Below are 17,377 nucleotides of genomic sequence, written 5' to 3' on the forward strand. Positions count from 1 at the left end.
GAAAATATTTGATTTAAACGTCAAAAATAAACATCCAAATTTCAATATTAAAATGGCCCTAGTTTCTATAATATAGATTCTATGGCCATGAAACTTGACCAACTATCTTATAATTTCCTAAGCTTAGATCATGCAAAGTTTTATTAAAATTGGTCAAGTCTTTCTATCCTATTAGGTCCAAGGACACAGTTATCGTCCTTTGGACGAATATAGTCCCTAGTGTGAACAGTGTATAACTTGCATTTTTTTTTTGATACACTTTCCCAATTTATTTCTTGATATTTTATGCATGAAATATTAAGTAAGGGGATGAAATTACATGTTAAAAAAATTTGGGTGCTGAATCTTTATGTTAAGTAGTGATTTGGTCCAGTTAACAAAGGTCAAAAATTAGAATGTCTGAAGCTGTCAAACTGAATTTTAGCCCCCCTTAACACAGAATTGTCAATATTTTGAGTTAGAGCTGGTAGAAGTTTCTATAATTTTGATATTATTTGTATCAATAGTAGTACACTACACTGTAAAAATCTTTTTGAGATAGAGCAGGTGCGATTTTTTTAATTTGAATTTATTGTCTAAAAGAAATGCACTACGAAATAACTGTGTTCTCGGGCCACATGCAATGCTGATGATGATTTTCAGCTTCCGGTCTAGACTTTTTTTTATTGAAAAGTTCAATGGATGAATTGGAGATCGAAATACATTTTTTCTAGCACTCAGATTGTTGTTGATTTAGAAAAATCACTATATATATAAAACAAAAAGAAACATTTCAAGAAAGACCGTATAAATTGGAAAAACAGAAAACTGTGCAAATGTCTTTACTTTAGAGACGTTTTGTGAATGCATAATATTACAGGGCAGACACATCTTAGGGAGCTACCATTTGATTTTTATGGGGGGGGGGGGGGCATATCCAACTATAGCAGTCATCACGTGACATTGGCGACGTCACACATCACCCGTATCATGCCCAAGTAAAATGTATAGAAATGCACAGGGGCTTTCAGGAATCGAAAAAATAAATTACTTTAAGCTCATGATAAAAAAAAGTGTGGAAATATATAGTAATTCCTCATATATTTAGAAATATATTTATGCCTTTTGGAAAAGTTTAAATTTTGGTCTTCTCCCTTCCAAATGCTTTTGAAAATTTGTCTTGTTGCCTCGATAATTCACACTGTTAAATCATCCAAATCCGATAAATATTGGATTTTCTGTCGTGTTAAACCTAAAATTGCGATTTAAACAAAACAGATGGAAAAATTGTGGAAATATGTGCTTATTACTATATTCATAAATATTTCAAATATCGTACATGCAATAGTTTAATTTTTTATGAAAAAATTTATCCTGCCTTTTTTTTACTTGTAATCTCTGTCCTTTTTTTATTTTTCACTCTACTTGGTCCTGCCTTTTTATTATTAGTTTATCCTGACTTTTTTCACATAAATTGTCATCCTGCCTTTTTTTTTGCCAAGTTGCTCATCCTGTCTTTTATTTTACTCAAAACTCCTGTCCTGCCTTTTTTTCAAATTTCATCCTTGAGGATGTGAATGGGGTACATCATATGACGATTAACCATAACTTTAACGATAAATATATTAATAAATTTGACGAAAACGGTAGATGAAATATGCGAACTGAAGAAAGCCGATATTTTTGTGGACCGTTTGATTCTAATATAGAAGAAGAAGAAGAAGAAGAAGAAGAAGAAGAAGAAGAAGAAGAAGAAGAAGCTTTATTTCCATCAAATGGGCTCACAAGGAGCATAATATAATATCATTATAACATTATTTTTACAAATATAATAAACAATACAGTATACATCAAATATAATAAATCAATATAGTAGCGAACACAATGATTTTGACACTGGAGGATAAAGATCATCCTATCCTCTGACTTTGTCAAAATTATCCTAGACCTCGACATGATTGGTCAAGGTTGAAATTTCTTTTTAGAATATTGAGTATAAAAATACCCTTAAATGCCATGCAATATGCATTGATAAAATCGTAGTAATAAACCTCCTTCATTATTATGTACTTTTAATAAGGAAACCTAACGGTTTTACTATTTTTCTCTACTCTTTACTTTTTTGACCTATTTTCTGTAGTATTGGTCAATTATTCTCTATTTTGTAAACACCATCCAGATCCTCTTAAAATATATACTAGACTAAAAATAAGTACCTGTCGTAATCTTTGTACTAATTAAATCGTGGGTAAGTGCTTGTCCAAAAGCAACATGCTGTCCAGAAAGTGTCGGGGACGATTGGTCAGCAGGTCCTAATTCTTCTGCCATCAATTTGTTGCTGATAAGTCTTGGACTTGGTAATTTACTTGGAAGTCCACCTCTTGGATGATCAACATCATCTGCAATGGATTCGGTACGTATTACACTTAAATTAAAGCATTAATATTTTGTAACTAATAATGCATTGGCCATAATAGAATAAACAGATATATCACGAGTACATTTTCAATTTCATATATTATGAAATTATACTAAAACTGAGTTTTATGTCTGTAAGGCAAAGTTGCCGTGGTGGCATCTATATAAACAGAGCTCAGAAAATGACTACGTAGTCAACAGAAGCAATACGTTTTACCTCTTGAACCAGGCCTCGCAGTAATAAAACAATTCGAGTAGGATTATCGTACTCAGACTCAGAATTCAACCAATCATAATGCTGGATTTGGTTTTTCGAGCTCACATTTTTTACTCCTAGCGAGACTCCGAGTACTGAGTAAAGTTTTATGACCGAGAGACCATAGTACATTTAAAAAATGTACACCAAAGCGTCGTGATTGGTTTTTAAAAAGTCCTTAACAATTAAATTCAACCAATGACGTGACGTTATTTTCATTTTAGGGTACGAACAATAAAATTAGGTATAGTCCTATAGATTCTGGAACGGCCTATTCATATCATAGCTACATACCATCATAATCAACCATTTTATGGCCATTGTATTCAAATCTTCTTTGTGGTGTTTTGGCTTTCCCCCATGAGGGGTTCATTAAGTTGTTACACGATCCATCATATGTCCTATATTTCGCATAAGAGTTACAGGTTTCTTGTACTATGAGGAAAAGAAAATCTGGAATTAATACCTGGAACATCTATTTGTAAAGGGTATAAGGAAACAAAGAAAGACGAAGAGTTGCCCATATGGTTGTCTGAGATTTTGTTGTTGTTGCTGTTTAATGCCCCATTTAGCGATCTTGTCTTTTTCATGGCGGCAAGTTTTTATTGATAGAAGAAACTACGGTACCCACAGAGGACCGCCGACCTTCGGAAAAAGAACATGGAAATCTTTGTCAATTAGGATTTTTCTTTTTCTTTTTTTTCTTTTCTGTCTTGTTTTTTTTTTAATTAGGTTTTGTTTTCTGCTGCCATGCCATTGTGTGACTTCTTCCTTTATTTTCTTTAAAATGATTTACATGTAGTCTATTGTGTGCGTTTGTTTTTTGGACTTTCAAATATATTTTTAAACAAATAACCAATGGCGCTGAGGGCCATATGACAGTTTATTGACTGGGCTGTTTTCTTCCCAAAAGTATATAGACCGACGTGAAATTTGAGATCCATATATACTATTGCAAATAATCGAATTTTCCATAAACTGCCATTCGGTCCGAAGTCGCAACCATTATTTGATACATTATACGGAACTGTTAGAGAGTTCAAATAAACTACATATTTAAGCTGGGACTATTATATATATTATGTCCATGGTTTCAGTAAATACCTATAAATACAAAATATATTTAAAGCCACATTTACATATCATTGTTTTATTCAAACAACACAAATCAGAACCAAAATATTTTAAAATTGCAATTTGTCTATTGATTAAATTGAGAGAAGAATACTTTCTTATTACTTGAAGTGCCATTGTAAGCCATATTGCAGAAACATTTTTTTGAATTCTCATTTCAAACGTTCTCCGGTTATATTCAGGGCGTTACACTCCCCTATTATCACTGGCCCGTTGTACCGGCCCAATATACGATATATAAACCGACTGATGTTCATTAATATTATATGAGCAACTAGAGGGCTAAGAATAATATCAGCAAATCAAACCTAGCTAGACAACTGATTAAAAAGATAAGACAAAATGCTTTCTTATTTGAAAAAAAAAACCAAAACGAAGTGAGACAAACGTCGCACGATTCAAGTCGAGAAAATCTTGAGTGACACACTAGAATTCAAATGCTGCTTAGCTAAGAAAAGTGTTAACAATGTTAAGAAAATTATTAAGGTTAACTTTAAGCATGCATTGAAAATGTAATTCATTTGTAGACTTTCATAAATATTTATGCACTATTTAAAGTTCACTTTTAAAAATTAGGGAATATAATTGCTGAAGAGCGCATTACAGCAGAAATGAAAATGAAAATGAAAATATGTATAAATATGAAGATATTTAATTGAAAAAAATGTAATATTCACCATCCTCATCAGCGTCAGCGCCTTGTTCGACTTCTGAGTTGACAAGCAAGAGAACTGATAATGCAATGTTCAGTAAATTCATAATGATACGTCAACTGAAATTAAAAAGTTGATGGTCCGTTAAATAAGATAAAAAGAATTTTCGACTCTGTACACAACACTACACTACCATACAATCTTATCAAATAGAAGTTTTCTTATTTAATCAAATGGTCCTTTGAAAAATCTGGTTGTAATTTTATATAAAATCAGCTCATATAAAGCCTTCTTCTGTAAGAAAAAGGGAAATATGCTTAGTATACTTGGAACTGTAACGAGTTGATTAAAGCTGTAAATTTTCTCTTTGAAAATATCTATGAATGTTTCGGCAATAAAGATTATCGACAGGTTTTAGGTATTCGTATGAGCACCAATTGCGCTCCTTTAATAGCAGACTTGCTCCCGTATTGTTATGGCCAAACTCAGTAAAGATCTGCCTAAATCACATTTAATTGATAAACTTAAAAACTCCTACCGTGACCTTGATGCTATTTTTGCTTTAAAGAATCCAGAATTTTCCAAATTTTACTGCGAAGATTTACCTAAAAGAACTTACTTTAAATAAATCTAACACAGACAACATTAAATGCCCTTTTCTAGGTTTGGGTAATTCAGTTTCACACTGCAAACGCTTTACTAAATTAATATTTTGAATTTAGGATGTTCATTAGATATAATGCTGCATGGATTTTCCTCCAGCCACATAATTTTAACTGAGTGATCGTCCCCTCGAAATTTAAAATTTGTACTTACTTTCTTTTTTTTTTTTGGTTACCGTAGCTGTGTTGGAAAACATATTTATAAATTGAAAAAAAAAACAGTATAACAAAAATACCGATTTCCAAGGCAAATTTTTTTAAAAAAGGCGAGCGATGTCCATAAAAACTGATAAAATCAAACGCTATCAATCAACAAAGAAACAGAGGATAATTTGTATATAGGTCATTATATCGGCAACATAACACTGTAACAGCTTTTATCCTGATTTAGAGTAGGACAATTGCACACTGTGTAACTGATAGAATCATCTATTTTTAATCGGTACTAACATTGGTGATATTTTAGAAAAATTAAAACAAAACTAAACATATATGATCCTACATCCTGGCGATGCTGTTTATTTATATTTTAGCATTATACATGGTCAAACGTTTTTCAAACTGTTTATGACGTCCTTACACTAAAATGTCTAAATCCGTTGGATGTGCACAAATTAACAGTGGGAGAACATGATTTCTCTAATTTTTTGACTATTTTCACATTTCCCAACCGATTGTGAAAAAATTGTTCTCCTCTTGGTCGAAATTTAATTATGACGTCAAATTTTCTTGGTTTCTTCTGAATTTCCTATTGCGACGTCATGAAAAAAGGCGACCATGCCTGATGACGTCACATATAAAGAACACAACTTTCTGCAAATCTTTGAAAAGGAAGGATAAAAATCATTAAAGAAACAGATTCCACCACTATAACCCGTGTATTACGATATTTCTCCACTCTCCACAGTTAAATTTTAATTATTTAAAATGCTCGGCAAGCCTCGCGCTTTAAATATTAAAATTAAACTGTCTCGAGTGGAGAAATATCGCAACACACGTGTTGCAGTGGTGGAATCTATATTTATCTATGGGTTGTAATTGGGTTTGAACTAGCTTTTAGTAACTGCAAGTACTCATATTTCGGTGCTTTGTGTCTATTGTGTTTGTGTTTGTTGTTTTTGTACCTCGTACCGATCTCAAAAATTGCAAATGATTTTTACAGTTTGCTAATACACCACTATTCCAGGTTAGGGGAGGGTTGATCGCTCCCGAACATGTTTAACCCCGCCACATTCTTTATGTGCCTGTCCGAAGTCAGGAGCTTGTAATTCAGTGGTTGTCGTTAATTCGTGCATGTCTGTCATATTTGTTTTTCTAAATAGTTTTGTTATAAATTAGGCCGTTAGTTTTCTCGTTTATATTGTTTCTCATTTTTTTTACTATGTCGGGATTTTTTATGGCTAACTATAGGGTATGGGGTTTTCTCATTGGTGAAGGCCGTACGGTGGCTTATAATTACCCACTGTTACTTCATTTTAAATTCTGGTGGATAGTTGTCTCATAGACAATCATACCACATCTAAATATTTTTTATATTGAGCAAATCGAAAATAATCCAAGCTAATTCATGATATTGTTATATTTTATATCTATTTTGCGTCGTTAGTTTTGAATGATGTAAATGGAAAGTGGATAGCAAAAAATGATCATTTAGGTTCCAAAAAAATTGTTCAAAATGTCATTATATGATTGCATTGTAATAGAATATTCCATAATGTAAATAAATCCCCCCTCTTCTTAAAAAAACAAAGTCTGCTAGAAGAATGTATTGCACGAAAAATAATACCTTCAGAGTTCCGTTGATATTTTATTTATGATATTTTTTTTTTAAATACATAATAGTTTAAAAATACCTCGGAAGAATCAAATACCATCAGTCGAATAAAACAGATAATACCACGGAAAAAAAGGAAACATTCGAAAATAAATAGTTCACAAAACATTACACATAAAGCTAAAGCTTGAGCAAGAAAAACCCTCCACTCAACTGTAGATGAACTCAGAGGCTCCGGAAGGGTTAACAGATCCTGTTTCACTGGCGACATCCGCCGCATAATATCTGTTAATTACATTAACAGTCCAGTGATAAAGTGTAACACAATAGAATATTTTTCAATGTTTCCTATACCTGACCCTAAAACACCCAAAATCTCTCAGTCTTATCCCTTTTATGATTCATAGACCAGCGGAGCATGTAAATTATCTAAACCTTAAACTTAATAATTAAATATTGAGTCGAATCTATAAAAAGTCTTCCCCTTTACTAATCTTCAATAAAACGCAAGTTGTCGGAATAGTACTGATCTAGTCAAATTTATCATGACTATTCAATTCTAAATATGATCCAAGTAAGTTGAAATAAAATTTCATTATATTGATTTAAATATTCCTTTCTAACCCATCTTACCAAGTATGAGTGGGATGACATGCTTTTTGGGTGTGGGATAAAGTTGGGGAAAAAGTAGGGATATTGGATATGGGGTAAAAAGTGGGAATCTGGGATCTTGGAAAAAAAAAACAAAAAAAAAAACGAGGAAGATTGAAAAATTACAAAATAAGCACCCCCGTCTCACCCCCTTAATTTTTATTAGGTCAATTTAAGTTGACGAAACGGTTGAATAAGAGGATAACATGTTGAAGAAAGAATAAAGAGATGACAAGTAAAATCGTTTGTTTCGTAAATTTTATACGCTGCAAAGATCATTTGGGATTGATTGGTTGTTGTTTGTTTACGTCCAGTGTTAAATATTTCATGCATGAGTACAAATTAACAATTCTAAATTTTAATTACAATAGGTTGGTCGTAGAAAAGGGGTTCGACCGGGATAACGGGCGGGAAATTTGGAATGCCACAGGAAAATGAGGGTACATTGTATAGGGAGCTAATTATAGCCTTGCAACAGGCCACCTGCGGACCTCTCAAAGAGTTGTTACACGGGTTCTTGATGAACAGAGAGTATAACACTCTTTCTATCCTAGACATCAGATTTATCGCCCGAACAGCCGACCGGAAGCCATACCTTGGCAAGAGTTTAATTGCCGGTCAGAAGAAGACCAAGGGTGACCATATTTCTATCTATAACAGTTTTTCGATTAATCATGTTTTCATTTCAAATTTCCACATGCGGTCATATTCTAAGGCATAATAGCTTAGATGTAACAACGGCATTTTGATATGTTACAATGGTATTTTGATATGCAACAATTGTATTTTGATATGCAACAATGGTATTTTAATATGTAACAATGGTATTTTGATATGTAACAATGGCATTTTGATATGTAACAATGGTATTTTGATATGTAACATTAGTATTTAAACATGTAACAATGCGGGTATTTGAATATGTAACAATTGTATTTAATATGTAACAATGGTATTTTGATGTGTAACAATGGCATTTTGATGTGTAACAATGGCATTTTGATATGTAACAATGGTATTTTAACATGTAACAATGGTATTTTAATATGTAATAATGGTATTTTGATATGTAACAAAGGTATTTTAATATGTAACAATGGTATTTTGGTATGTAACAATGATATTTTAACATGTTAGAATGGTATTTAAATATAATAATGGTACTGTTATATGTAACAATGGTAATCTGATATGCAATAATGGTATTTTAACATGTAACAATGGTATTTCGATATGTAATAATGCTATTTTTATATGTAACAAATGTATTTTAATATGTTACAATGGTATTTTGATGTGTAACAATGGCATTTTGATATGTAACAATGGTATTTTAACATGTAACAATGGTATTTTAATATGTAATAATGGTATTTTGATATGTAACAAAGGTATTTTAATATGTTACAATGGTATTTTGATATGTAACAATGGTATTTGATATGTAACAATGATATTTTGATATGTAACAATGATATTTTAACATGTTAGAATGGTATTTAAATATACTAATGGTACTGTAATATGTAACAAAGGTATTCTGATATGCAATAATGGTATTGTAACATGTAACAATGGTATTTCGATATGTAATAATGGTATTTTTATATGTAACAAAGGTATTTTAATATGTTTCAACGGTATTTTGATATGTAACAATGGTATTTTGATATGTAACGATGGTATTTTGATATGTAACAATGACATTTTAACATGTTAGAATGGTATTTAAATATAATAATGGTATTTTAATATGTAACAATGGTATTTTGATATGTAATAATGGTATTTTAATTTGTAACAATGATATTTTACCACATAACAATGATATTTGAATATGTAACAATGATATTTTGATATATAACTGGAATATTAACATGTTAGAATGGTATTTAAATATAATAATGGTATATTAATATGTAACACAGGTATTTTAGTATGAAACAATGATATTTTGATATGTAACAAATGACTCGCATCAATTGTGTTTTACAAATGGATTTAAAATATATGAAAAAAAACAATAAAACAATCTCCCCTAAACATGCATCCCCCCTCCTCCTGAAAAAAACCATGAAAAACACAACCCAAAATCAGAAAAGATCACAAAAAAACTAACAAAATAAAAGTGCTAACCTTTAAACTTCATTGTTTTACACAAAGATTTTTTCCAATACGATATTGTGTAAAGTATAATCACTTGATGAATTTCATAAGTTTGTAATTACAGGAATAACACGACAGTTCTAAGTAGTGGAGCACTGCCGGCCCTTACAGGTCACCCTAGTTTACAATAATTATTTGTATGCTTTTCACCATGTCATCCGTTTCTTTTCAAGTTTGCCTGAGTAGTTTCTGAAGGGTAAGCTGTTAGTTTGTATTGACATGAATTCAGAAATGTTAATGAATTACCATGTTGAAGTTATTTAAAAAAGTTAATTAATAAGTAAACAGTTCATTCCTTCAGTACTTTCTTACAAGTGAAAAATTTATATTTACCCCTTCAACAAGAAGAAACAATATTACAGCCTTCTACAGCTGTGTATTTCTATTTTATAAAGTTTTACTTTTGTTACTAAGGAACAGCATCATTTATATATATTTCACCTACTGGCCAATGCCGTTTTTTTCAACGATTTTTTAAAATTTTAATTTCAAAAATCATGAAAAAAAAATAATTTGCCAGAAGAGAGGAGGAAGGTAAAAAGGGGATATAAGAAACTCACAAATAGGAGGAAACTGACGACATCATTGAAAGGAACGAAAAACGCCAAAACGACTAACAAGTACATAAAACACTTCATAGAAAATCAATGAAGGAGTAAAACGACCCCCCACTAGAAACCAGATGTGATCTCACTAAAATGCAAATTTCTCATTTATGCGGTGACGACGATTATCCTCATTTAATTATCCCGATTCGGAATCAGAAAAAAAACGAGATTTTGTGTATTTAATTTATGAAAGGGTATTAATTTTGACATAAGGGAAAACAAGGACGTAGTGTGACTGCCATTGAAAAAAATATCCATCAGTGAAAACACTTATATGTTATAATTGTCAAATGTTATAATTTCATTGAAAATTTTTTGGCTTTCATGCAGAAACAAGATTTTTCCATACACGCTGTAGCACTTATTAGTCGATTTCGAAAAACGAAACTCGTCAAAGACATACCACAGTCTACAAAACACAATATAGAAAACTGAAGACTGAGCAACACGAACCCCACCAATAAGCATGAGATTATATATGATTTCTCATTCAAGTCCAACTTTTCTATACCAAATTAACTTACCGGTGCGTATGGATATTCAGCTGTATCTTGTGGAATATTGTGTACAGTTACGTTTCTTTAAATAACAAGTATATACAACATGTCTTCAATGAAAAATTTGTTCATAACACGTGTTCATACATATTTATTTGAATTTGTACTGAACAAATAACCTATATGTTAAATGTTGTTGAGAAGGTAACTTGGTTCTTTTTTTTTTAAATGGCCATTGTTTCAAATGTTACATGCGTACAACATGCACTTAAATGACGTTGGTTTCAGGACTAGAACAAGCATGACTGACGTACTTGAGACTTTGCCAAATCGTGCTTTCTTTATAGACTACCTTCTATAAAATGAAATTTTTGGACATCAGCCATTTTTTTTCCTTTCAAAAAAAGGGGATATGTGGACATTTTTTCTTTTTGTAGATTTTTAAAGTAAAAAACAAACACATCTTGTAGCAATTTTAAAGAAAATAATCCTATTGGTTACCTTTTTTTCAATTTTTTGTTTATCTCTTTACTCATTTCAGGATAATTTACTACTCAAGCATAACACTACAAGTTCTGCAGTATTGATTGATTGTTTTTTTTGTGTTTTAAGCCACTACATAGCTCTTGTTTATATCCAAACTCCGAAACAGTAGAAACGTCCGCCTTACTACGCTACGTTGACTTTAGTCACTGCATAGTTTAGCAAAGCTACATCACCACTGTTTCGGAGTTTGGGTTATATCGCGACGGCCATGTTTTATAGGTTGCCAATGGACCTGGAGGGAACCACCGATCTTCGGTAGGAAAACTGACAATCCGAATCAAATAAGATTGGAGTCGAACCTGTCAGCTGATGGAAATGCACAACAGAACAAACTGAACACTATTTGGTTGGTGGCATGGGGCAAACGTAATTACCGGTTCATAATGATACATCATTGAATCAGAATTTTTATAATTTTGTAAACATTTTTCTTCGAAGTTGTTTGGTGTATATGCTAAAAGGTTATGTTTAAATAATATTTTTTCCCGAAAATGAAACGAAAAAGTAAATGAAACAGTAACACACATCAACTTATAAACAGAAAATACAATTTGAATCTATTATTGCGAATGACATTAATATTTCTACAAGTCAATAAGCAGCAGATTATCGCGACCTAAATTGCGTATTTAACGGGTTCCGTTAGGGAGCTACCATTTGATTTTTATGGGGGGGATGGGGGGCTAGGATGAAATTTGAAAAAAATAGGCAGGACAGGAGTTTTGAGTAAAAAAAAAGGCAGGATGAGATTATTTGCAAAAAAAAAAAAAAGGCAGGATGACAATTTATGTTAAAAAAAAGTCAGTATAAACTAAAAAAAAAATGCAGGACCGAATAGAGTGAAAAATAAAAAGGCAGGACAAAATTTTTCATCCTGGCCCCCCACCCCATAAAAATCAAATGGTAGCTCCCTTATGTCGTCCAATGTTTGATTATATCGAAATCTTGTCTTTTAATTTTCGTAAAAACAAGAGTTCAATATCTTATTAAAGATGGACACTGATCGCAGATAACTCGTCTATAGGTATGGTACGGTAGTTATGTCTGACTATGCAGTATGGGTTGGTCATTGTTGAAGGCCGCACGGTGACCAGTAGTTGCTTTCATGTTCCGCATGAACTATGGTTGAGAGTTGGCGAAATAGCAATCATACCACATCTTACTTTTAAATGCGATTTCCTGTACATGCATTATGTAATAATAAAGCAAATGCATATTGTGGATATATGGGTAATTTTCAAAAAATGTCGAATTTTGAAATTGCAAAATTGATTTAAAGTTACCTATTCAAACAACCCTCGTCATAAGCAAATCAAAACAAACAGTACTTATAGAACAACATATAAAAAGATGCAATCTTGATAATGTCATACAAGAATATATTGAAACATTTTTTGATAGGTCGTGCAATATTTTGTCTCTCCTGTTACCATATTCAAAAGAAATTTCGCGTTATTTAGAAAAGGTTTCGATAAAATTTTAAGCTTGTTTTTCGTAGCCAGTAAGATCGTTTTCAAGAGTAAAAACTTATATATATATTCATTCTGTGAAATAATAGATTATTTGCCAATTTTCCATGTTGTACTGAAAAATGCCTCTAAAAATTGGTTTTCAAAGGTTATAAAATAACCACCAGTAATGCAAGTCTAAGAATGCAATTAATAATGATCAGCATTTTTTTTCTCTTCAAATAAACCCAACATCAAGTAAATCCCTCGCACGTTGGTTTACTTTTGTCTTTATTTTATTGGTAACAGGAACGTACGTTAATGATATATCACTACATTAAGTTCTATCCTGTTACCTTTTTGTCTATCCTGTTACCGATAGCAGTATTGCACCTGCAAATGCTAAATTGCGAAGATTAAGACGTTATAACCTTTAGATGAATTCAAACAACGAAACATTTCGTTATGTGTGCAACTATATGTTATTATAAACTTTTTAAAGACGTTTCTGTTTACTATTGTCTATCCTGTTACTGTAACCATAGCAACCATAGTAACAGGATAGACATAACAGGATAGACAAATTTCTTCATTTTTGAATGCTGTTGTGAAATAACTACTCCCTTTGATGAAGTGATAATGTTTTTCTGTTGTGATTTTTGTTTCCAACACGTTATTGCACTTTTTTAATAGTATAATATTGTAATTAATCAATATGTTGGTAACAGCATAGACATGACAAAAAAGTACCCACTATTTTTTTTTCACTAAATGTCTTGAAATTTCTTTTCTCTACACTGTTATACAAGAAACTTGATGTGTTAAATGTTAAGGTTACTTTGCGCTTTTGAAATCAACACTGACTAGTTCAATATTCATAGGGAGAAAAATTTAACGGCTGGTTTAAGTAGCGGTAACAGGATGGACATGAACTTCATGTACGCTGATTAAATTTAGTTTGTAGAAAAAATGTTATATATAATAATAAAGAAGCTACGATTTTTCGTTAGAGTTATTATTTACGTTCTAAAAAAGTCCCTTTTGCAGATATCAAGGCGATCAGAAAATAGGAAAAAAATCATTTGAAATGAGTTACTCGGACACTGTACGCACATAAATTACGCAAAAATCGGACTTAAATATATTTTAATCTTATCAAAATAGATCTAAATCGTGTTTATTATGAATGTTCTGACTCATAAATCCTACAAACTTTCATTTAAACACTTACAACTGCATTTTCCATTAAAAATTAGCATGGGTGTACTGAAAATTCGACATTTTTTGAAAATGACCCATATATAGAATAATACATGACAAAATCCGTATCGCATGCTGTATCACCACGAGAAACCAATATCAGTCCCGAGGGCCGAAGGTCCCGATGGCTGATATTGGTCGAGTGGTGATACAGCATGCGATACGCGCCCAAATATCAAAAATCGAAATACATTGTTAGATTCAGCATATCGAAGAACCCCATATATTCAATTTTTGTTGAAATCAAACAATATACGGATTTTGCCATGTATTATTCTGTTTATCATATATTTTAATAGAATCAGATTCATGGGATATATATTTTTTTTTAAATCGTCCGAAATTATAAGCTAGAAAAGAACATTATGATTTTCCTGTATTTTTCCAGCAGACTTGTTTTTTTTATAGACTTCCTTATTTGCTTTATATCCACATCGTAATGTCCCCTATAACCTTATCTCATTCTCAATATACGTTAAAGACCATGTATTAAAATGCATCCACTAACGATACTGTCCTATTGTTTCAACTAAAATTAATATTTATCAAATAAATATCATAAGATGTAGAAATGTTTAAAGTTTTCTTGTGTATTTGGCGATGATATTATTTATGATCATTTTAGTTTTCTGACGAGGTGAACAGCATGAAAAATATGTCTTGAAAAGTTTGCTATCTATTCTAACCAAATTAAAATCGTAAAAATTTGCATTTGTGTTTAATCCATCAGGTAATTAAAACAAACTTCACGAAAATTATGACCAAATAAACAATAAAACTTTTGATATTTCTACATTTTATAGTGTCTTTTTTTTATATATAAAAATCGCTCGTAAAATTACTGGATAATAATTTTTTGAAAAATATCGATTTTAGTGGAAATGATGGGACATTTGTTTTAGTGGGAACTCATTTTTTTCCTATGCCAGGAAATACAGCAACTGGACGTCATAGGTCAAACGTTGACGTCATTCGAATTATGACGTCACGCCAGGTATGCGATACGGGTTTTGCTATGTGATACGGGGTATGCGATACGGGTTTAGCTATGCGATACGGGGTATATGATACGGGTTTAGCTATGCGATACGGGGTATGCGATACAGGGTAGATGATAAAGACTGAAAAAAGAACCTTTTTTAGATATACAAAATTTCTGTATTTTGTACTAAATATATGATAAACCGGTATAATAAAACTTGAGGTTTGTTTTAAAGACGTCTAATTTGCAGTATTTGTGGAATTGGGCACAAGCAAAAAACCTGTATTTAATTATAAGACGTCATAATGAAAACAGCTACATAACAACTTGACCCAAACTTTGACCGTTTTTACCTGATCATGGCTTGTGTATGATTTGCTCGATTTGGAAACAAATATTGAAGGCAACTTGGACCTCTATGGAGACAACTCTGACAATAAGTAGATACGACTCTGTCCGTACGACCACTATTAATCAGCAAAAACACTTACGGTATTGTTAAGTAAGATACAAAATGCCCCGGCATGACCAAACGTAAAATAATCAACAACAAGAAAAGAAAAGACAATCACAAGTCTGGTTTTTCCCAACAAAGAACAATATACGACAGACAGCAACCAACAAAAACCACCATCTACTGTCTTGGATGAGACTCGCATATAGAATGTGGTGGGGTTTAATCCGCTCTAACCTAGAAAAATGGTGAAACATAAAAACAAACTGTAAAAAACATTTAGAAATGGGCTTGATTCATCGTAGAACATGTATTACAAAACCAACAAACAAAAAGACAAAAGCAGAAAGGACCGATCTTAGAATAGGCCAGGCACAGTTAATAGTTAGAAAGTCCATTTCAACTGAAAAATAAATCGTGCATTCCTAGAATAAAGGGCACTGTGGCCGAGTGGTCCAGCTACTGTATCACTAGCCGGTCAGCAATGAGGTTGTGAGTTCGAATCCCGCACGTACTCTAATCTTAATTGACTAGGATTGTCAGTTTTCCTGTCGAAGGTCAGTGGATCTTTCCTGGCATTCTGGATCCTCCAACAATAAAACTGACTACAACGAAATAGCACAATAGTATTGAAGGTGGCGTAGAACCCCAATCAACCAATCAATCAATCCCAGATGAAAACACCAATCAGTACACATCCAAAGGATTTAGTATAAAGTTAGACGTGTATTGGAGAGTTTAACCCTCCTCTTACCTAGAACAGAGGTATGATAAAAAAGTCGAAGAACAATCTGAAAAGAAATAGCTGGAAAGGCTTGACTCATTGGATCGACACGAGACACAAAAAGAAAACAAACTAAAAAAAAGTCAAAAGACACAAAGTATCGATCTAAGAGTCCTCGCAGTCACTAAAATCTGGTTCACATTAAGCCAATTAAAACTTACAAAATAAATAATTTGTTTTCAAAATTAGTATATTTGTTAGTACAAATCCCACGAATTGAGAATACATTTTTTCATAACATATGGTTATATAAGACCAGAACAAACATGACGTACTTGTGAAGCCCGCTTCCAGGTGCGGGATTTTCTCGCTATGTTGAAGACCCATTGGGTTGTTTTCTTCTCTTTGGTCGGGTTTTTGTCTTTTTGACACATTCCCCATTTCCATTCTCAATTTTAAATCTTAACAAAGATTAATTCCATGACACCATAATAAAACACAATTTAGGAGATAACTGTATTGTATTTTAAGCTTGGCATTCGTAAAACGCAGATTTGAGTTTACCTAGCGACGTGTAGCGGAGCTAGGTAAAAGGATATTTGCGATGGTAAAATCAAGCTTTACGAAGGCCAAGCTTAAAATACAATACAGTTATCTCCATTCTAATGCCACATATTAAAATAAATTCCATTTAATAAATATTTTGGCTAAAAATGCCATAAATGAAAAAGTCCGCGAAACTGTTGCATCGTCACTGGACGCATTTATACTTTTCGTGCGCTTCTGAATAGTTTCAATATTGACAAAATGAAGAGTCACAAAATGCGACTTTCATGTTTATTTTTTTTGAGAAATTGCATACCAAAAAAAATAAAAAAATCGAAATTCAAAATGGTGTCTTTCTTAGTTACGGACTGTTAGAACGTGGAATCTAACCCTTCAAAATATTTGTCAACGTCCAATGAAAATTATCCTTCAAACGAATTTGCATTAGAATTTTTTTTTCTCAAATCTTTAACTGCCGCTTCATGGCTTTGACTAAACATATTCATTTATTACTGCAAAAGTATTTTACTTGTGTGTATTAATTTGGAGATAATGAAAAACAAACTTATTTTAAACACCAAAACATCTAACAAAACATACTAATGTATGCTTTAGAGTC

This window comes from Mytilus californianus, unplaced genomic scaffold (assembly GCF_021869535.1).
Source record: "Mytilus californianus isolate M0D057914Y unplaced genomic scaffold, xbMytCali1.0.p SCAF_10, whole genome shotgun sequence".
Lineage (NCBI taxonomy): Eukaryota > Metazoa > Mollusca > Bivalvia > Mytilida > Mytilidae > Mytilus > Mytilus californianus.